Below are 21,900 nucleotides of genomic sequence, written 5' to 3'. Positions count from 1 at the left end.
ATGGGTTGGTGGGTGCTGTCAGCCCTGTAAAAGAGGGCTTCTTGGGGGCTGTATAGGATATAAATATGCCACCCCCACTCTTCTGGCAATGACCCTCTCCGACCTGGTGCCAGCTGCTTCCTGCTCATCCCTACAAACTTCTGACAAATCTCTCTTGTCCCATTGTGTGTGTGTGGGGGGGGGGACTTAAAGGGCAACACCCCTTTTCTTCTGGCCAATCAAACAAGGACCCTCCTGTAGGCTATGGTGAGCACATTCTTTTCTCATCACCTTGGAGATTTTTTGTTCAATCCATACTATAGAGTTGGAGATGCGGAGGGAATTATTGACAGGGAGAGGGATTAGCCAATTAGTTTACTTACCTATTTCATTTTAAATTTTCACTATCTAGCCCCTCAGATTTCAGTCTCACCTTTCATTCTTTACTTTACTTCACTTCCTCCACTTTGCCTGCTCTTCTGGCACAGAGCTTTTGCTCCCAAAGTGCTGGCACTGAATACTTTAATTAAAAAAGCATAGCACTAAAGCGGGAGGGTTTATCCTGGATGAGGAAAGGGGGGCTGTTACACAGAGGTTATAAGCACAGCAAGAAAAAGTAGAACAAATCTCAGTTGAAGCCTAATGGCATGTCCCTTTTAAGCAGTTTAAAGACAGTCTGATTATGTTATGGACAGTCAGAGCTGAAGTGACTGAGCACAGTAATAAAAAATGTGTCTATTTAAGAGTCCTTTGTTGTGAGTCATAAGAAACTAAGATGGGCCGCCACAACTAAAAGAATAGTGGAAAACCAAAGGCCAATATTTCCAACAAGTAGCTTAATATTTCTATGTTTTTAAAATAAGAATTTGGCCACTACAACAAACAGATAGAAACAAAACACCTCATATCATTATGAAAATCAGGAGTTAAAAAGGGGAATATCCTAAGAGATGAAGAAACTGAATCAGATGCATTAATAAACTGATAAGTCTAACATGACTGTGGTGCACAATAACATCCATATGAGAACTTGTTTAAAATGCCCCTCATTGTGTCCCAAAAAACAAAACATTCATCTCTCCATGGCTCTGCTGTCCGCCGCATTTGTGGCTTATGCCCTTCCTACTTCTTCGTTAAAGGTAACCAGTTCACTTCTCCTGTACCACCACTTCTCCTCTCCTGCAAACAGCCCACAAAGGACTTTCAGTCTTAAGAAGTGACACTACCAACACCTCAGACGGCACCCGATGCTTCACAGGGTGGAGAATACAACATCCGGCAAGACGTGTGTGCAGCACAGATGTCAACAAGTTAACGATAAAAGGATATATCCTATAATCTTGGACATAGTCAAGCAGCATCATTTGATAGATGCCAGCAGCGCAGAGGAGGGAATGTGCCAGATGTGGACAGTCTTGACTTAATTTTAGAAGATGACAGCCCGGAGGTGAGTGGAATACAATAATGCTGCTGAACTCTGCCATGTCGTGCTTCCATACAAGGAGCAAAACTAGCACCTTCAGTCTAAAATGAGCTGTGTTAGACTTGGGAAAGCAACAGGTAGAAAAAACAAATAAGGAGTAAAGTTTTTCCATTCACCCCACCCCGACCCCTAGCCCATTCTCCGGAGTTTTCCACAGCCTTTATGGAAGCCCAACTATCTCTCTCAAAAAATATCTCCAGTAACCAGCACTCTTTTGGCTGAGCATGAGAAAATACTCCTGCTGAAACGTATCAGATGTTGCTGCTCGGATCTGTCCAATATCACTTAAGGGTGCAAGCCACTCCCCTTCTCAAGAACGCAGCACACAACAGTTCACTCGAACATGTAAGTAACTAAAACTGGGCCAGCCCCCCCATTATGTAATTTTAGAGCTTAAAAAATAAAAATCTTGTGTTCCAAAGTGCACAAAGAAGTTTACATTAAAAAGTATTGACTGTAACCATCAGCTCTGCTGTGTGGTGTCAGCCTAAGTAACATGGTATATACTTAAAAGGTCTTCATACCAAGCACTCCTACAATCCACAGTACCCCGGGTTCACAGCGATTAGGAGTTAAATTCTGGCCTCACTGCAGCTGAAATAAGTTCTATAGCTTTAGAGATCAAAAATGAAAGTGGAAAATAGTCCCTAAACTAGTTAAACAGCCCCTTCCAGGAACAGCTAAAAGCAATGCTTTACCAAATAAGGGAAGTGAAAGCTAAAAGCCAGAAAAACAGACCCATGTTGTATCTTTCAAAAAAGTCAGACAGCTGGATAACAAAAATGTGAGTGCGCCAGTTTTACTGATGTGGATTGCAAATGGGAAGAACAAATGTTCAGAAACCATGAACGGAAGCAAGGGCTGCCAAGTAGGGGCCAGAAGGCATTCCTCCCAGGCTGCCGGAGCCTAAACCATGTTTTTATTAAAGTACAATTTTGAAAAAAAAAAAAAAAATAAATGAAATATATCTCTAGATCAAACAGGAATTGAGGAAAGGCCCATGGCTTGTGTTACACAAGATGTCGGACTTGAGCAGCGGTCCTTTCGAGTCTTATCAATCTAAACAATGCACCTCATCTTCTTATGTGGGCTATGAGGTTATCAGGGTCTCGCTCCTCTAAGAAGCTGCTAGGGGGTGCTTGGCATCCCAGACGAGGCACTCAGCACTTCACAGGAATGAGCCCTAAAAGTCTAAGGTGCACTGTGCATCCTGGACTGCCACACATTGACACTGGTTCACAAGATGGTATAAATTCTACTGGACAAGGGAGGTGCAATATTAAGATAGAGTTACTCACCAATGGAAATAAATTCTTCTCATTTAAAAACAAGGGATTTATTGGGTTTTTGTTTGTTTAAACATTACAGCAGACTTCGATAACTTATTTTAGACAAGGTTCTACACCAGAGACCTTATAGCGGCACAGCTGTACCTATGCAGCTGTGCTGCTGTAAGATCTCTCATATGTGGCTCTATGCCGACAGGAGAGAGCTCTCCCATTGACATAATTAAACTACCTCAAACGAGCAGCGGTAGCTAGGTCAGCAGAAGAAGCTCTCCCGCCAACACAGTACCACTTATGCCGGCGAAATTTATGTTACTGTGGGGGTTCCCCTACATCCCTGAGCAACATAGCTTTGGCGGTATAAGTGGTTGTGTAGATATAGCCTTAGTTTCTCTTTTCTCTTCTACAAAGGAAGAGGGGACAGAGAAGAAAGCTAAAAAATGTAGTTTTGATACCTTCCCTATCTCAGAGAATAAACAAGCAAGTCAGCACCAATATTTTAATCAATGGCCCTGGACAGAATTTTCTTTTCTTTGCTGGCTTTGTTTCCACCTGCCTTGAAAGAGCAATTTGCAAGTGCTCAAAGTACATTCCAGAACTGATCATTTCCCACCCAACTTTTGGTCAACCCCGTTACACAAATTTCAAGAGCTGCACTGTTTTTTATGTACTCCTGCCTTTTGCAACTAACAGCACGGAGCATTAGATATAAATTCTGCACCTAACACAGGAGACAATTCTGCTCCTTAACATTTTTTTTCCTCCTGCTAACTGTAAGATCTTCTTTCCAATGTACATCGCACAGTGCAGATTCTTGGGTCCCTGGGCTTGTGATGGCTGAGTATGTGTTAATGAAAAACGTGGGCCATGGCATCATGCAGCATGGATAGTATCAGATGCAGAATTCAGACGTGTAGCAAAAGTCTAGAGGTAACTTGTAAATTTCAGTCAATTTTCTTTTAGCTTCTTTGTCCAACTATTAAGTGGATAAAGTGCCTAATGGTTCCTCTGAGTGCAACAAATTAATGTGACAATGCCTGCCTTATTTCCCTGAATCTTCTAGAGCTGAAACAGAAAGCCAAGAGTGAGTACTAGTGGATGGTAGCATATGAAGGAGCAAGCAATAGACTTTAAGATCTTCGATCGATCAGAAGAACAGCATGCAGACAGAGCAAATCTCCTTTAGTGCACCATCAGGAATACACTACCTTTTAAACCAAGATACAGTAATTCAGGGGAATAATCTGTGGGCACAAGCAAAGCAACTTCAACACAAGAGTCCAATTCTGAAGGCTGGTTAATGAATTTGCCTTCTAGAAGAACATAATGTTTGCTAACCTTTGAACTAAAAGCCTTATTTTTTGCTGCCTTCCTACATGAAGTGACAGGTTTCAGAGTAGCAGCCGTGTTAGTCTGTATTCGCAAAAAGAAAAGGAGTACTTGTGGCACCTTAGAGACTAACAAATTTATTAGAGCATAAGCTTTCGTGAGCTACAGCTCACTTCATCGGATGCATCCACATCAGGTTTATTCCCCTTTCCAGCAGAATTTCATACCTTTATATACCAACCTGGCCTTCAAACCCTTTTCTGCAGGCTGCAGAAATACAGTCACATTAGTGTGGTGTTTGAAATCCGTAAGTAGGAAGCCACTCAACAGCAATGTTACACGAACAGCCATGTACTGTTACTATCAGATACAAAAATAACCAAAGCTTTATGCCTCCCTTTTTCTTCATCTTGAAAAGCATAGGGGTGGTCAGGACTAAGTGAAAAACATATGGTTGTAACCAAAAAATCTGCTCTTTCAAGCTTTCTTGGTTGTTCTTTGTGCTGCGAAGTGTTACTCTAACAAAACAAAGATTACAACAAGATAGCACAGGACAATTGCATCCTCGCGGGGTGTGGATGAGCGTTTATGTTGCGCTCCCTATCAGTACCCGGCCCAGGCTGAAGTGAACGATTCAGCCAGCGGACCAAATTTGGTGATGAATCCTGGTCAGGTGCCACCTGAGGCACGTTGTGCATATGCTAAGAAGCAGCTGCATTCTCTACAGAAAGCGACAACTCAATGTACCTTACCCTTTGACCTTCAACATATTACCACTGTGATACACAGGTTTACATTTAGCCTCCAATACACTTGCATTTATGCACATGGGTAACTTATGTCCATTTCTTATAAACCTATAGAAGGTAGTGTTTACTCAAGTCACATCCACCTAAATCCATTTTTCATTTGACAAAGCTAGTTCCAACCATGTTTTAATTGTAGCCCCAATTTTACACAGAGAACAAGAATTAGCAGTGTCCATTATTTAAAATGATCTTTCAGCTGCTCCACTGACATAATGGAAATGTGCCAAATGGTATGCAAGAGAACTGGATTCAGAAACTATGGATAGGCAGCTAAGAGACAGAAGAACTGTGCCAGCTGTACCGCTTTCTGAAAACTTCCCCATCAGCACACTGGAGAAGCATTAACAGTGACAACCCCTTTGCACAGTGAATGCCACCCTCCCAGGGAAGGCAGATGCACCAGTAATCTAATAATTCAGAGCAGCACATTAACATCTTTTTCGGCATCCAAAATACAGCAAGCTCTATTCTCCCCGCCCCTTCATACAAATACCTTGCTTTTGTTTCATTTGCTCCAAATCACTGTATTCTATTTTTGGAATAGCGACAGAGAGTCCTCTGGCACCTTACAGACTAACTGATGTATTGGAGCATAAGTTTTCGTGGGTGAATACCCACTTTGTCTGATGCATGTAGCATGTAACTGCTTGAAAACTCAAGCCTAGGATGCTTCTCCTCCATCACCCCATCCTCTATCCCCAAATCCACATCAGGTTTATTTCACCTTCATAGAATTTCACATCTATACACAAGATCCTGGCCTTCGAAAACAGCTGGAGAGTCTAAATATGAGAGGACTGCATCCACTACCTATAGTGCAACTGATTTACAAAGATCACCTTGCAGAATAAAACAGAGTGGCAATTCATTCAGACAAAATGATTCCTCTTATACTGCAGCGTCATGACAGCCTGAAAGAGAGAATAACCCTGAAAGAGAACGTAAGAGTTGGAAACAAAAAAACAAGATAAACGATGCTCATGTACTAGGATTTGCCACCTCTGGTTTCTCAGAGTTAAAGTAGTAGTTTAAAAGTGATGGAGGCCTTCCTGTTTGCTTATAAGCCTACTCAAAGTCCACCAGGACTAGATCAACAGAGACATCTGATAGATCATTTCAGCCATGACTGTGCCAATTTCTGTTCTCTGCCATAAAAAAAAAAAAATAGCTCTTGGCTTTGACAGCTAGTAGAATGTTAAATGCCACCATCTGTTGTTAGCCCTCCCACAAAGGTTTGAAACAATGCTTTGAATATTCATGTCTCCACTTTAAAAAAAAAAAAAAAAAAGTCAAAATTACAGATCAGCATCTGACTCTCCCCCCCCCAGTCAAGAGAAAATGAAAGAAAGGGAAGGAAAGCTTTTGCCAGTAACCCATTGCATTAATGAATAACACCTACACCATTACGGGACTAGGCATGTGATTACGGAAGATGCAAAAAGCAAGAAATAAGTTGAAGCATCCTTAATAGTATTATAGAAAGTAAGCCATTTTAAAAGGTTAGGCACTACTTTGGGACAATTACAAATTTGCAGAAAGGGTCCTAATATTGAACTCAATCTGAACAGGAGTATAAATATTCATATCGCCTGAAGCCTCAGGTCATGAAGCTTGCCAGATATATTGACTGGATGTCCTACTAAGTCTTCCTGATCTCTAACTTCTATGCCCAGTATTCTATTTCTAGTAGAACAGACACTGATATGTACTGAGCGTACCAAAACAAAAACAAAGCGACAAAAGGAGTAAACATTCAAACCCATCTATAATTGGAAACATGAAATTTCAATATGCAGGCACCCTGTTTAAACCTGGGCGGGGTGGGGGTTGCAGGAGCAATAAGAGGCCTGGATACGATGTGCTCACTAACTGTGAAAGTGTAAACAGCTGCACAGTGAGAGCATGATGGAAGAAAGGGCAGTCACCAGAAGCAACGGCCTATACTTTTAACTCATTTTTCTCTTATTACTGCAAAAACCTATAAGCCATACCAAGAGCATGATCTTTGCATGCATCCTAAAAGGGGCAACAACTGCCATTTTTCTTTTCCAAATAAGTTTTCTGCACATTAGAAATACTGAGGCGGGAGTTCCATTTTTTTTGCTGTAGATGCTTCAGAGGACTAGAAACATCACATTAAGCTGAACTCTGAGCAGCTTTCCTAAAACAAGAGGGGACATCTAGTCATACACAAAAGATACTGGCTTGGTACAGCACACTCCAAGTCACTTTTTTCTTTATTGCTTATTTACTGTTTCACTGTAGGTTTTACTGGTCATTGGTATATCTGTTTTGCACTTAAAACCTCAACCATAATGTTCTAATGAACTATTCTGGGCTTTTAATTCCATTAAAGAAAAAAGAAAAACAAAAAACAAAAAAGGACAGGGCAAAAGAAAAAAACAAAAAAGGATACAATATAAAAATACTAGAAACAAATTATTTTATAAAATGGAGAGATTGCTTCAGTTAAAGAGTTAGAAAAGGAAACCCATTTGGGTCATACTTTGCCTTCTGATCTTATATTAGGCACACTCAAAATCTGTTTCACACTGAAGTATCATAGCAAGACAGATGTATTGTACATATTTACAACAGTTTATAGTAAGATGCTAAAGAACAAGGAAGTTTTTCAACTAAATACATCATTGTACAAGATTAAAGCAAGTTCAAAAAAATCTTTTCATAGGGATCCTAAGTTTGCATGATTCAGCATTGTAAGAACAATTTCTGACATGCAGACTTTAAAAAAAAAAAAAAAAAAACCCAACAACCCCACAGTATATCAGGCCTGACCATGGAAAATGGAGCCAGCCAGTCAAAGAGAATGCTTCATTTTTCTCTATTCACATCAATTCTGGCTGAGGTTTGTGCTTCAACTCATCATTAACAGACAAACATAGCTTCTACAGGGTGAAGCACCATTTAAGGTATGGTTCAAAACATTACAAGAGCTTAACATTTAGAGAAACAGATAAGCTAGTTACAGAAACTCCTACAGAATTCCTATGCAATAGTCAGTGCTTTACTGCTGTAAGTTACTGTACAAGCGACCCCACGAGATGCAGATAATCACTCTCTTTTACAACATAGGATAACAAACTTAGTAAGGTTGAGTGACTTGGCCAAAAGTACATCACCGATAAAGTCAGGAATAGAAGTCTCGAGCTCCCAGAAGTCAGCCCTGCACTCACCCCACTAGATGATCCCACTTATTGCTACTTTCATTTCTTTCTATTGGCACGGTTGTGCAAACAAACATTGACCACAATCCACATTGTCCAAAAATCAATATTAGAAAAAAAAAAGCTTCCTGTATTTGAAATAGTTCCTTCCACTTAAGATTTCAATGCCACTATCCATCTGGTCAGGGAATTTCTTAGATTGCTTTGGGCTGGGGTATAACATAGCCCCCTGAAGTTATACAAACCTTCATTCTACACTTGAAAATACTCTAGTTAGTGGGATGCTCACCTACCTCAGAAGATATCTTGTTCCACTGGATAAGTTTTGCTTTCCTTATCACATTGTAGTTACACTAATGAAAATATCCAAATTGCTGCAGAACTGTGTAAAAGATCTCTCGTGTTAACCAAGGTGTTGGCTGAGGTTGTACCACTATGCCTCAATGATTGCTGTATGATTTTTGAACAAAGATATATTGATCTACCAAATGTGGCATATACAGAGATGAGAGTAACATGATTCTTGCAACTCTTATAGGGACATTTATACATATTTAGTGTTGTGAGATTTCATAAGGAGATTGGAGGCTCTTGGAAACCAGTGGGAGGAATGACCAAAAAAGAAGAGGTCTACATCTCAAGACTTGCAAATTTCCATTTATTATTTTCAATGGGCCATGCAATGTGGAAAGGACACCTCTACTGTTCCTTCCTATTACCCCAGTTGGGGGATTTTCTGCTCTTACCAATGGGTATAAGAGGAGCGCATTTGGGACAGAATCCTTTGCTCGAACCTATGCTCGGTTATCCTCAGATCTTTTACTCAGAAATTTTAAAAGTATGAATTAACATATGCAAAATCTGTGACTTGCAATACTGCAAACAGTACCTAGGCTCTTATGACACCCATCACTATGACATCCAAACACTTCATGGTCATAGCTTGCTGTGCTGTAGTTTGGATTTGATCAGCTGATAAATGTTTTTGTTTCCAAAGCTACACAGAATCTTATCCATGAACAGCACAGATAGCTACGTAAGCAAATCAGAGTGACAGGCACAGATAATTAAAGGTTCAAAAGATTAGACATAATCAAGTAAGTAATTAAATGAAGGAAGTGAGGTTTATACAGCTGGCCAAGTGGTAAGAACACTCCAATCAAAGGATTATCTAACTAACCTATTTCTCCTCTCAGTATCAATAAGTTTATTGTACTAACTCTGCCCAAATGTTTACAAAGCAATCTTTAAAAACCCAAAGCAGCTACAGCACACCTGCTACAGGAGCTATGTTATTAAAAGCAGTGTTTGTTTAAACAGCGCATAAAGGTTTACAAGATTGCCAAGGCTCTCTTGACTACAAACAAAGGCTCGGGGTTGCAATGGGCAAAGGAGAGACAGTCATCTCTGCTTTCCTCTTCAAAGACTCACCCTTCCCCTGGTACCTTCAGAGCTATTCCAGGCGCCTGCACACAGAACCTGTCAATAAGGAAGCTCCCAAGCTTGTTTGTAGAGGACCCTAAAGCAGCCTCAAGCATTTTGTCCCTGCTTCCCATTATCCTCCTCTACCACCATCCCTTTGAGTCACTAACCCGCCATCATCATGTGCCCCCCTGCACCCTCGGCCAGCTCCCAGACTTCCCCTAAAGCAATTGGCTCCTGTCTAGTCTCCCCCTCCCTCCCGGACACACACACTTCCCTGAAGCATCCTGTCCCGGTATCAGCAGGGAAGCACAGGGAATGGAGCATCAGAGTTGTCTCCCTGCCTCAATGCTACACCACAGTGGCCTCTGGTGGCCAAGAGTCACCACAGGGGAAACAGTGCTAAGGCTGGTCAACTCAGGAAGGTACGTGACAGACTTCCAGGTGGAGCTGGAACAAGCAGAAAGGGAATATCAAAGGAAAATCCACACAGCCAATTGTATGTTCAGACTCTGAAAATAAGGTTAAGACAAGACAAGAGAGTTTCAGGCCTCTCTAGGTGAGACCTGCCCTGTAGCTTTAAAAAGCCTGTCTCAACCTATGGGCCTTTAACCCCTTACCAAGAGAGACAAGGTAGAGGAGGTAATATATTTTATTGGACCAACTTCCACTGGTAAGAGAAAAAAGCTTTCGAGCTTACACAGATCTCTTCTTCAGGTCTGGGAAAGGTACTTAGAGGAACAGATGTTTAGCACAAGCAGTTAGCAAATATTCTAATAGACCATTCAAGGTAGATTCCTTGAATGGTCCCTTAGGACAGTGGTTCTCAGCCTTTTTAGACTCAGGACCCATTTGTAAGTGTTTATGGCCTGTCATGACCCAGTAAACAGTCTGAGGGTGGAGGCCTGGGGTGGTCAGGTCCCGCTCCCCAGAGGAGGGGTGGGGTGTTGGGTCTTGCTCAGCACTCACCCCACAGTGGCAGCTTCTGCAACTCCTATGCTGTAGGGCTGGCTGATCCTGGCTCTCCACCTCAGAGTCGCTCAGCCCACCCTGACTGGACCAAAATTGTGTGAGTGGAGTTGTGACCTGGCTTATGGGGTTACAGTGCTAATCACTAAAATTTGGCCTACCCAGACTCCCATCATCTTGATGGCCAAGAGGTGATCCCACCCAGCCCCTATGGGTCCCCCATGGGACTGTAACCTTTGGGGTCCCAGCACCACTCAGGTTTGTTCCCCTCCTAAATCAGTCCCATGTCATTGGTGTTTCCTATAAAGGAGTCAGTAAATAAAACAGAGCTTCCTAATCAGTCTGATTTATTCAGTAAGACTATCCATGGTCAACTCATCTCAGCTGTCATTGGCAGTATTCGTTATATGCAGACAATGTGCTGAGGGCTGTAGAGAACAAACAACAAGGCAGTCTGCCCCAAAGAGTTTACAGTATAAAAGACAGTGGGAGAACGAGAAGTTACCTTAGTTTTTTCTTCAGATTCCTTAATCTGTTTTCATCTGGACCTCTCTAAAGAAGTGGAAGAATTTGAATGAGGGCTAGTAGACTGGGATAGGGCACCTGAAACTACCAAGCACACATACCTGCTCCCCCACACGAACTTAACTGTTATATCACCATTGATATAAATGTGTTAAGTCCCCTTTCATCTTTACATTTGCCAATACTCAGTGACATTTATCACTGGGCTTCCTTAAGAGTCCCATATTCAAACTGCAAAAGAAGCGAAGCCTAAATACCAACAGCCTTCAGAAGGGGTTAAAAAAAAAGTCAGAGTGCAAACACTAACTGCTCACTAAAGGAAGAGATATTCAAAGTAGCTGGGTCATTGTGGGTTTCTAAAATAAACCTTTAACTATGTTTTCAGAAAAAGACCACTGTGTGTCAGACAGATTTTCAGTCTCTGACAGATAAAAGTTACTTGGTTTTTAAGGACATGACTGCAAACTTGTTTGAGACTGCCACGTCTCAAGTACTTGGTTGTCTAGCTACCAATGCAGTCAAAGGCTACTTAATTTGAATTCTCTACAGGATGAAATTTAAATCCTGCACTGATATTTGCTCCAAGTAGAAATCAATCATCAATTCAATAAATCACAGAATACAAGCTCAAAAGGTGTTACTGTGGTTTAGTACTCAAAAATTTCTTTTGAAACTTAATCACTAGAGATGGACTCGTGTGGTTCATCTTTGTTTTTGGCAAACCCTCAGGTCAGCATATTTTGCCATCCACTTTAACTGTGGTTAAATTAAGAGTTTATTGTTATTAATTAGTGGTAGTAGTATTACAGTAGTGCTAGGGATCCTAATCAAGAATCAGAGGCCCCATTAGCTAGGCGACGTACTGACAAGTAAGAGTCTCTGCCCCAGAGAGCTCATAATCGAGGATCAGGACAACACATAACAAACAGCTATGGAAAAACAAAAAGGGTTGGAGAGACTGAGGTAGGTTCACTTTGCATAATAAGCAGTATGTTCCAATTCACGACATGCCTGGCAGTGTTTTAAGCATCATGGCAAAGATAAGTCTCCAGGAGGGATTTGAAAAAGGAAAAGATGGTAGCTTTTTACATTTTTTTTTTTTAAAATAGGGATTGATCCCTATGCTGCCCCTGTAAACATGGAGCAGTAATTTCTGAGTCCTGGTCAACACTACAGGGTTAGGTCGAATTTAGCTGTGTTAGGTTGATTTTAAAAACGAACGCGTCTACACAACCAACCCCGTTCCGTTGACCTAAAGGGCTCTTAAAATGGATTTCTATACTCCTCCCTGGCGAGGGGAGTAGCGCTAAAATCGACCTTGCTGGGTCGAATTTGCGGTAGTGCAAATGCAATTCGACGGCATTAGCCTCCAGGAGCTATCCCAGAGTGCTCCAATGTGACTGCTCTGGAAAGCGCTTTGAACTCTGATGCACTAGCCAGGTACACAGGAAAAGCCCCGTGAAATTTTGAATTTCATTTCTTGTTTGGTTAGCGTGGCGAGCTCAGCAGCACAGGTGACCATGCAGTCCCCCCAGAATCGCAAACGAGCTCCAGCATGGACCGAAAGGGAGAGACACTGGATCTGATTGCTGTATGGGGAGAAGAATATGTGCAGGCAGAATTCCGATCAAAAAGAACAAATGCTAATATATATATATGCCCCAAAATTGTACAGGGCATGATGGAGAGATGCTACAACAGGGACACACAGCAGTGCTGCATGAAAGTTAAGGAGCTCAAGCAAGCCTACCAAAAGACAAAGGAGGCAAACGGTCGCTCCGGGTCAGAGCCCCATACATGCCGCTTCTATGATCAGCTGCATGGCATTCTAGGGGGGACCTTACACTACCCCACACTGTCCGTGGACACCTGCAAGGAGGGAGTCTCACGCAACAGAGAGGAGGATTTTGTGAATGAGGAATAGAAGGAGGAGGAGAATCGCAGCAGGCAAGCAGCAAATCTGTTCTCCCCGGCAGCCAGGACATTTTCAACACCCTGGAGCCAATACCCTCCCAAGGCAGGATCCCCAACCTTGAAGCCAGAGAAGGCAGCTCTGGTGAGTGCACAGTTGTAGCTACAGTACAGGTTTTAAAAGCAATAGTGTTTAATGTTTGATTTGCTCTGAAGAATTGGGATCATTCACAGCCAGTACAGCTACTGGAAAAGTCTGTTAATGAGTCTGGGGATGGAGTGGGAATCCTCCAGGGACATCTTCATGAAGCTCTCCTGTAGGTACTCTGAAAGCCTTTGCAGAAGGTTTCTGGGGAGGGCTGCCTTATTTCGTCCTCCATGGTAGGACACTTTACCACTCCAAGCCAGTAGCAAGTTGTCTGGAATCATTGCAGCACAAAGCATGGCAGTGAATGGTCCTGGGTTTTGGCCGCATTCAAACAACATTTGGTCTTTATCATCTTTCTGTGTTATCCTCAGGAGAGGGATATCATTCATGGTCACCTGGTTGAAACGGGAATTTTTTAAGGGAACAGTAAAAAGGCCCCATTCATGCTGGGTTGTTTGTGCTTGGCTAAAAGGGATCATCCCAGAGAATAACCACACGGTGGGGTGCAGGGAGGTGTGTGCTGCACATCCACCCAAAAACCGTAGCTCCTCCTTTTAAGGATGGCACTACATTTTGGAACCATTCCCACATGTTATGAAGGTGTAAGAAGCCAACCCTGCATACCAAAAGGCTTACCATGGCTTCCTGGAAACCGAATTTTGTTACCCAGCCGTTTGTGATATGTCACCATACCGGCAGGCGCTTAATATAAAAGGCAAAATGCGACCTTGTACCTAAAGCACATGTGCTGTCTGCTGTGAATTGCTTGATTCACTGTGAAAGAATCTCCCTTTGTTCTCAGAAATGTATTTTTTTTTTAAAAAGGAGTACTTGTGGCACCTTAGAGACTAACAAATTTATTTGAGCATAAGCTTTCATGAGCTACAGCTCACTTCATCAGATGCTCAAATAAATTTGTTAGTCTCTAAGGTGCCACAAGTACTCCTTTTCTTTTTTGTGAATACAACATGGCTGCTACTCTGAAACATCTTAAATTTTACTCTTCCTTTTTATCTCCCCACAGGTGCAAATGTTTCTATGCTCCCCCATCATCTCTGTCCCTGAGGTTATTTTAGATTAGAAGGTGAAAAAAAAAAAAACCACACACCCGCGATGACATATTTTCTGTGCTCATGCAGTCCTCCCACACTGAAAAGGCACAGCTTAATGCATGGAGGCATTCAGTGGCAGAGGCCAGGAAAGCATTTAGTGAGTGCGAAGAGCAGAAGCAGGAGGCGATGCTGAGGCTAATGGGGGAGCAAACGAACATGATGAAGTGTCCACTGGAGCTGCAGGAAAGTTAACAAGAGCACAGACCCCCGCTTCATCCACTGTATAACAGCCTGCCCTCCTCCCCAAGTTCCATATCCTCCTCACCCAGAGGCCCAAGAATGCCGGGGGGGGAGGGAGGAGGGAGGCTCCGGGCACTCAGCCACTCCACTCCAGAGGATGGCCCAAGCAACCGAAGGCTGTAATTCAAAACAGTTTTGATTTGTAGTGTGGCTACAAACAAACAGGCAATGTGGCCTTGTCCTTCCCTCCTCCCGCACAGCACCCCACCTGGGCTACCTTGTTAGTTCTCACTTTTTTTTTTTTTTTAAATTAGAAAGAAAGAAAAAGAAAGAAACCATGGTTTCAAAACAATAGTTACTTTATTTCCTTTGCCACTTGTGATCGAAGGGGGGAGGGTGGTTGGCTAACAGGGAACTAAAATCAACAAAGGGGACAGGTTTGCAGCGAGGAGAAAAACACACAACTGTCACACTGTAGCCTGGCCAGTCATGAAACTGGTTTTCAAAGCCTCTCCAATGTGCAGCGCGCCTAACTATGCTCTTCTCATCGCCCTGGTGTCTGGCTGCTCAAAATCGTCCTCCAGGCGATTTGCCTTAACCTCCCACCCCACCATAAACATCTCCCTCTTACTCTCAGAGATATTATGGAGCATGCAACAAGCAGCAATAACAATGGGAATGTTGGTTGCACTGAAGTTGAACCTAGTCAGCAATCTGAGCCAGCAAGCTTTTAAACATCCAAAGGCACATTCTACCAGCATTCTGCACTTGCTCAGCTTGTAGTTGAACTGCTCCTTACTACTGTCCAGGCTGCCTGTGTACGGCTTCATGAGCCATGGAAGCAAGGGGTAGGCTGGGTCCCCAAGGATAACTATTGGCATTTCAACATCCCCAATGAAAATTTTGTGGTCTGGGAAATAAGTCCCTTCTTGCAACTGCTCCAACAGCCAGGAGTTCCTAAAGATGCGCGTGTCACGCACCTTTCCTGGCCATTCCTCGTTGATGTCGGTGAAACGTCCTTGTGATCCACCAGTGCTTGCAGCACCATTGAGAAGTACCTGTTGCGGCTTACATACTGGTTGGCAAGGTGATCCGGTGCCAAGATAGGGATATGTGTTCCGTCTATCGCCCCACCACAGGTAGGGAACTCCATTGCAACAAAGCCATCCAGTATGCACATTTCCCAGAGTCACTATCCTTGATAGCAGAATGTCAGTGATTGCATTGGCTACTTGGATCACAGCATTCCCCGCAGTAGACTTGCCCACTCCAAATTTATTTCCGACTGAGTGGTAGCAGTCAGGCATTGCAAGCTTTCACAGGGCTATCGCCACTCACTTCTCAACTGTCAGGGCAGCTCTCATTTTGGTATTCCTGTCCTTCAGGATGGGGGAAAGTTCAAGGAAAGTAGCCTTATGCATGAGAAAGTTTTGCAGCCACTGTGAATCATCCCATACCTGCAACATTATGCAGTCCCACCAGTCTGTGCTTGTTTGCTGGGCCCAGAATCGGCGTTCCACTGTATCAACCAGCCCCACTGCCGCCATGATGTCCCAGTTGCCACAGCCTGTGCTTTCAGGAACATCTGTGTCCATGTCCTGATCACAATCTCTTAGCCAAGTTCTGCACATACTCCAGGATAATGCGCAAGATGTTTACAAAGCTCACAACAGCAGCGGTGAGCTGAGCAGGCTCCATGCTTGCCGTGGTATGACATATGCACGAATAACCCAGGAAAAAAGGCGCAAAATGATTGAAAGCAATGGCAGACAGGGAGGGGCGACTGACGACATGTACCCAAAGCCACCTTCAACAATGTTTTTTCCTCATCAGGCTTTGGGAGCTTAACACAGAATTCCAGTGGGCAGCAGAGACTGCGGGAACTGTGGGATAGCTACCCACAGTGCATCGTTCCGTAAGTTGATGCTAGCCATGGTATTGAAGACACACTCCGCCAACTTAATGCACTTAGTGGGGACAAAGACAATCAACTGTATAAAATAGATTTCTAAAAATCAATTTCTATAAAATTGACCTAATTTAGTAGTGTAGACATACCCTGAGTTTCCCCATTCCCATGTGATATTACAAAGTTGAAATAATCATTTGCTCTTCCCCCTTTAAATAGTTATAGCCCTGTTTCTAGGACTATACAAGAAACAACATGCACAAACTCCCAGGTACAATATTACAGTACCACCCACTGTATAGCAACATGCAGTAAGCCATCCCACACCAACATAAAGCCAAGGAGAATGTGGTCAACAAGCCCCTGTTCCCTAATAAAATGCACTTATCTGGGGTTCACTTCCAGCATTGTAGATTTAAAAGCATTCACAGATTCTACCTCAACACAGCAAATCCCATCTATGAATCATAGGACTGGAAGGGACCTTGAGAGGTCATCGAGCTCAGTCCCCTGCATTCATGGCAGGACTAAGTATCATCTAGACCATCCCTGACCCCTAACCTGCTCTTAATCTCCAATGATGGAGATTCCACATCCTCCCTTGGCAATTTATTCCAGTGCTTAACCACCCTGACAATTAGGAAGTTTTTCCTCATGTCCAACCTAAACCTCCCTTGCTGCAATTTAAGCCTATTGCTTCTTGTCCTATCATCAGAGGTTAAGAAAAACAATTTTTCTCCCTCCTCCTTGTAACAACCTTTTACGTACTTGACAACTGTTATGTCTCCCCTCAGTCTTCTCTTTTCCAGACTAAAGAAACCCAAATTTTTTCTGGTCTTCCCCCATAAGTCATGTTTTCTAGACCTTTAATCATTTTTGTCACTCTTCTCTGGATTCTCTCCAATTTGTTCACATCCTTCCTGAAATGTGGCACCCAGAACTGGACACAATACTCCAGTTGAGGCCTAATCAGCGCGGAAGAATTACTTCTCATGTCTTGCTTACAACATTCCTGCTAATACATCCCAGAATGATGTTCCATTTTTTTGCAACAGCGTTACACCTTTGACTCATATTTAGCTTGTGGTCCACTATGACCCCCAGATCCCTTTCTGCAGTACTCCTTCCTAGGCAGTCATTTCCCATTTTCTGTGTGTGCAATTGATTGTTCCTTCCTAAATGGAGTACTTTGCATTTGTCCTTGCTGAATTTGATCCTATTTACTTCTAACCATTTCTCCAGTTTGTCCAGATAGGATTAAAATTCAAAACTATCCTCCAGAGCACTTGCAACCCCTCCCAGCTTGGTATCATCTGCAAACTTTAGAAGTGTACTTTCTATGCCATTATCTAAATCATTGATGAAGATATTGAACAGAACTGGACTCACAACCGATGCCTCTGGGACCCCACTCGTTATGTCCTTCCAGAATGACTGTGAACCACTGATAACTATTCTCTGGGAACGATTTTTCAACCAGTTTTGCACCCACCTTATAGTAGCTCCATCTAGGTTGCATTTCCCTAGTTTGTTTCTGAGAAGGTCATGCGAGACCGTATCAAAAGCTTTACTAACGTCAAGATATACCACACCTACCGCTTCCCCCCATCCACAAGGCCTGTTAGCTTTCTTTGTCAAGGTATCAAGTTGGTTGGCACGATTTGTTTTTGACAAATCCATGCTGACTGTCACTTATCACCTTATTATTTTCTAGATGTTTGCAAACTGACTGCTTAATTATTTGCTCCATTATCTTTCTGGGTACAGAAATTAAGCTGACTGGTCTATAATTCCCTGGGTTGCCTTTATTTCGATGAAGCATGGAAGCTCTAAGGCAGAGCAGGACCAAAAAAAAAAAAAAATCTAAAATCAAAGTTTTTTTTTATTGCAAAGTGTCTGAAAACCATTGTGTGGTTTTTCCTCCGTTTTCCAAATATTTTCCTGATTCCCTCCCCCTCCCAATTATTTATTTAAAATGTATTTATTTACCTGGCTTACAGTCAGTGAAAAATGTCAATACTACTTTGATAAATTAAAAAAAAAAAAAAAAGGCACTATTTTTCCACAAGACCAAAAAATCCTGGCAATTTTGTGAAAAAGTTGGGGGAGGGGAGCACTATTGGTTTGTTTTTTCAAATCTTTTATTATTAAAGCCATAGGGCTAAAGAAAATGGGGTTACTGGGTTCAGACAAGCCATCAGACGTTCCGATTCTTATCTAAACTACTACAAATGCACAGAGGCTTTAATCTAGCCCCACAAACCCCAAATCTTTCCTTTCAGCAGCCACCTCTGCTTCTCCCCTTGCATTACTCCATCTCCTCCTTGCAGAAGACTCAAGGGGACTTTCCCCCATTCTCTCAGCAGTTTCTGAGATCTCACCCTTTCCCTCAGAGGTCCCAGCATTACACTCCCTCTCGCCACAGACAAATATTTTAACGTGGGCTACAGGGAAAAAATCATTACCAAGGAGGTGGTCAAATAGGAGGTGTTTCATTATCCTCACAGTCAACACTTTCCAAACCTTCCCAAACCACAGGGATTTTAGTTAGTGGTTTGAGGAATCTGCTTTCGCCACCCCCACAATCTCTGCCATTTGGCCAGGCAACATATTGGCCTTTGGGACCACACTCTGCTTAACCAGAGAGATCTAGGCCCCTGTATTCCTCTGCCCCAAGTATTCCCTGCCATCAATTTGGACAGCCTTAACATGCTCCATACCTGGTTTTGCAGAGGCTAACCTCACAGAACCAATATGATAGGTTTCAATTGCTTGGGGGCGGTTCTGTGTTGAAGACAGCAAAACTAACACGAGAAATTGGTTGCCTGCTTCCTCTCAGCACAGGGCATTTATTCCTCAGATGATCAGTGGAATTACACTTACAGGGCCTTTTGGGCGCTTCTGCTTTTACAGGAGATTTTGGATAGGAGTTACCAGTAGAGGAATATTTTTGAGTAAGAGGCTCAACCTTAGGCTCCCAACCCCCTTCATAGAATCATAGAATCATAGAATATCAGGGTTGGAAGGGACCCCAGAAGGTCATCTAGTCCAACCCCCTGCTCAAAGCAGGACCAAGTCCCAGTTAAATCATCCTAGCCAGGGCTTTGTCAAGCCTGACCTTAAAAACCTCTAAGGAAGGAGATTCTACCACCTCCCTAGGTAACGCATTCCAGTGTTTCACCACCCTCTTAGTGAAAAAGTTTTTCCTAATATCCAATCTAAACCTCCCCCATTGCAACTTGAGACCATTACTCCTCGTTCTGTCATCTGCTACCATTGAGAACAGTCTAGAGCCATCCTCTTTGAAACCCCCTTTCAGGTAGTTGAAAGCAGCTATCAAATCCCCCCTCATTCTTCTCTTCTGCAGACTAAACAATCCCAGCTCCCTCAGCCTCTCCTCGTAAGTCATGTGCTCTAGACCCCTAATCATTTTTGTTGCCCTTCGCTGTACTCTTTACAATTTATCCACATCCTTCTTGTAGTGTGGGGCCCAAAACTGGACACAGTACTCCAGATGAGGCCTCACCAGTGTCGAATAGAGGGGAACGATCACGTCCCTCGATCTGCTCGCTATGCCCCTACTTATACATCCCAAAATGCCATTGGCCTTCTTGGCAACAAGGGCACACTGCTGACTCATATCCAGCTTCTCGTCCACTGTCACCCCTAGGTCCTTTTCCGCAGAACTGCTGCCGAGCCATTCGGTCCCTAGTCTGTAGCGGTGCATTGGATTCTTCCATCCTAAGTGCAGGACCCTGCACTTATCCTTATTGAACCTCATTAGATTTCTTTTGGCCCAATCTTCCAATTTGTCTAGGTCCTTCTGTATCCTATCCCTCCCCTCCAGCGTATCTACCACTCCTCCCAGTTTAGTATCATCCGCAAATTTGCTGAGAGTGCAATCCACACCATCCTCCAGATCATTTATGAAGATATTGAACAAAACGGGCCCCAGGACCGACCCCTGGGGCACTCCACTTGACACCGGCTGCCAACTAGACATGGAGCCATTGATCACTACCCGTTGAGCCCGACAATCTAGCCAGCTTTCTACCCACCCTATAGTGCATTCATCCAGCCCATACTTCCTTAACTTGCTGACAAGAATGCTGTGGGAGACCGTGTCAAAAGCTTTGCTAAAGTCAAGAAACAATACATCCACTGCTTTCCCTTCATCCACAGAACCAGTAATCTCATCATAAAAGGCGATTAGATTAGTCAGGCATGACCTTCCCTTGGTGAATCCATGCTGACTGTTCCTGATCACTTTCCTCTCCTCTAAGTGCTTCAGGATTGATTCTTTGAGGACCTGCTCCATGATTTTTCCAGGGACTGAGGTGAGGCTGACCGGCCTGTAGTTCCCAGGATCCTCCTTCTTCCCTTTTTTAAAGATGGGCACTACATTAGCCTTTTTCCAGTCATCCGGGACTTCCCCCGTTCGCCACGAGTTTTCAAAGATAATGGCCAAGGGCTCTGCAATCACAGCCGCCAATTCCCTCAGCACTCTCGGATGCAATTCGTCCGGCCCCATGGACTTGTGCACGTCCAGCTTTTCTAAATAGTCCCTAACCACCTCTATCTCTACAGAGGGCTGGCCATCTCTTCCCCATTTTGTGATGCCCAGCACAGCAGTCTGGGAGCTGACCTTGTTAGTGAAAACAGAGGCAAAAAAAGCATTGAGTACATTAGCTTTTTCCACATCCTCTGTCACTAGCTTGCCTCCCTCATTCAGTAAGGGGCCCACACTTTCCTTGGCTTTCTTCTTGTTGCCAACATACCTGAAGAAACCCTTCTTGTTACTCCTGACATCTCTTGCTAGCTGCAGCTCCAGGTGCGATTTGGCCCTCCTGATATCTTTCCTACATGCCCGAGCAATATTTTTATACTCTTCCCTGGTCATATGTCCAACCTTCCACTTCTTGTAAGCTTCTTTTTTATGTTTAAGATCCGCTAAGATTTCACCATTAACCTTCCCTTCTCTCTTCCCAGGGGCAAAATGGGATCCTCCCTTCCCACCAGTTTTAACCCCTCTTTCTGTGGCCTGTCCTCAACAGACACCTGATTCTGTTCAAAGGCATCAGCTAAAAAAAGCCATCTCATCCACAGACTTTACATCTTTGTCCCACAGACACTGCTTTACATAAGCCTTACATATGTTTAGGAAATGCTCTTGAGCAACAAGATCCAACATTCCCTCAAAACTTGCCACTTCCCTACCCCTCACTCATTTTCCCAACAAATCTTTCATTTTGTTTACATATTCCCTATTACTCATACCAAAAGCCCTTTTAAGATTCCTAAATTTAACTCTATATTTTTCAGGGGTAATCTGAAAACTTCGCAAAACAATATCTTTAAATTTACAATCGTCTAAAACATCTTCAATAGGCATTCCATTTAATACATTTTGAGCTTTACCAATTAATTTCGCAATCAGGTTAGGAACTCTTATCAGGAAATTCATGAATTATACACAGCCTTTCAAAAGGTAGTCAGATATTCAGCAATATAATCTCCTTCACTGTATGCCAGATATAAGTGTTCCCATTTGTGCATTTTTGGAGTGATGGGAATTGTTGGGGTCGGGGGGGTTCTGGTTCTGCTTTTCTAGCAGGTCCAGTTGGCATTTTTGCGCGCTCTCTCTCTCTCTCTC

At 43.1% G+C, this 21,900-nt stretch overlaps 1 protein-coding gene and 1 long non-coding RNA gene across 5 annotated transcripts in view; one reads left to right on the top strand and one right to left on the bottom strand.

Moving 5' to 3' along the window:
- Positions 1-21,900, bottom strand: part of ITPR1 (inositol 1,4,5-trisphosphate receptor type 1) — a 254,472-nt gene that overhangs the window by 189,222 nt on the left and 43,350 nt on the right. The gene's annotated exons all lie outside the window — the stretch shown is intronic.
- On the top strand, positions 1,724-4,505 carry LOC119858256. Its single transcript, XR_005293839.2, has 3 exons — positions 1,724-1,807; positions 3,554-3,678; positions 3,812-4,505. It is a non-coding gene; the product is annotated as an uncharacterized LOC119858256 (long non-coding RNA).

Source organism: Dermochelys coriacea, chromosome 7, assembly GCF_009764565.3.
Source record: "Dermochelys coriacea isolate rDerCor1 chromosome 7, rDerCor1.pri.v4, whole genome shotgun sequence".
NCBI lineage: Eukaryota > Metazoa > Chordata > Testudines > Dermochelyidae > Dermochelys > Dermochelys coriacea.
The sequence above is the reverse complement of the archived record's forward strand: the minus strand, read 5'-3'. Positions and strand labels throughout refer to the sequence as shown.